The sequence below is a fragment of the Chenopodium album genome, chromosome 12 (genome assembly GCF_948465745.1).
Source record: "Chenopodium album chromosome 12, dcCheAlbu1.1, whole genome shotgun sequence".
In the NCBI taxonomy this organism is placed as follows: domain Eukaryota; kingdom Viridiplantae; phylum Streptophyta; class Magnoliopsida; order Caryophyllales; family Amaranthaceae; genus Chenopodium; species Chenopodium album.
The window spans coordinates 38995049-38996432 of record NC_137845.1 but is presented as its reverse complement, the minus strand read 5'-3'; the positions used below and the strand labels follow the sequence as shown (position 1 = coordinate 38996432).

Below are 1384 nucleotides of genomic sequence, written 5' to 3'. Positions count from 1 at the left end.
TCTCTTGGGATCTAGGCCTTGGGAAGGTAAAGAAGAAGGACTAGCATGGTCTTTCAAAGCATTAGCAAGTTGGGAAATTAGGTTTTCAAGCATCTTATTATGAGTCATCATTTCATTAAATTTCTTGTTACTTGCGGCCATGTAAGTGTTCAACAACTTTGTTTGATTTTCAATGATGTCTTCCAAATTGGTTCTATGTGAAAAAGAAGAGGTTTGAACATAGGAATTATCATTTTGGGCCTTCGGAGAAAAACCGGGTGGGGGACCCCTTTGAGAATTATTTTGAAAATTTCCCCTATTTTGATTGTTCCAATTACCTCTACCTTGATTATGGTTACCATAAATTTGGTTATGATTGCCATAATTTTGGTTATGATTTTGGCTACTATAACCTTGGTTGTTATAGTTATCTCAGGAATTTTTGTTCCTATGGTTCCTATTACCACCACCTTGGTTATAGTTGTCAAAATTGTCATGATTGTTGTAATTCCTATTCCATTGACCTCTTTGATTCTCAAACCTAGAATCATGATTATTTGACACATAGTTCACATGCTCATTCACATTTCCATCTTGATCATCATAAAAATCCATACATGCATGAGGGCAACTAGAAACATCATGATCATACGACCCACAATCATCACAAAACAAGCATCCACTAGGCATGTTATTAGAAGAGGGAGGGAGTTGAGAATTAGAATACATGTTATTAGATTGGGAGGGAAGACTTGAAACTTGGTAGGTAGCACTTTCCAACTTCGCCTTGATAGCGGACATCTCCTTCCCCAAGTTTGTCATTTGTGAGGATAGATTGTTGATTGCATTTAGATGATCAACCGAGTACACCGAAGAGCTACTCTTGCTAGTTGACTCTCTTTATCCATCTTGCCAATCTCTCTAGTACGTCACTACATCTTCAATTATGTCCACCACTTCCTTTTCCGTTTTGTTCATGATAGGACCTTCAGCTCCTCCATCTAAACATGATTTTCCTTGAGGACTAAGGCCTCCATAGAAAATTTGAATAATTTGGTAAGTAGGAATTCCGTGGTGAGGACATTCTCTTTGATACTCTTTTTATCTCTCCCATGCTTCATAGAGACTCTCACTAGGCTTTTTCTTGAAACCTTGGATCAAAACTCTAGCCTCCGCCATTTTCTTTTGTGGATAAAAATGGGATAGAAACTCCTAGGTCACTTCATCCCATGTCCTTAGAGAATTCGGCTTGACTTCCTTGTCTAGAAATTCCAAGGCACGCCCTATGAGCAAAAAGGGGAAAAGCTTGAGGCGGATGAATTCTTGGGAAATTCCATTCACCTTGATAGTATTGCAATACTTTTAAAACTCCTTGAGATGATTTAGCGGGCATTCATGCTTGGCC

At 38.5% G+C, this 1384-nt stretch overlaps 1 non-coding gene across 1 annotated transcript; it reads left to right on the top strand.

Annotated features, from left to right (window-relative positions):
* Window positions 1-1045: 1045 nt before the first annotated feature.
* Window positions 1046-1151, top strand: LOC145573383 (small nucleolar RNA R71). The gene has a single exon (XR_014097426.1). It is a non-coding gene; the product is annotated as a small nucleolar RNA R71 (small nucleolar RNA).
* The last annotated feature ends 233 nt before the right edge of the window (window positions 1152-1384 follow it).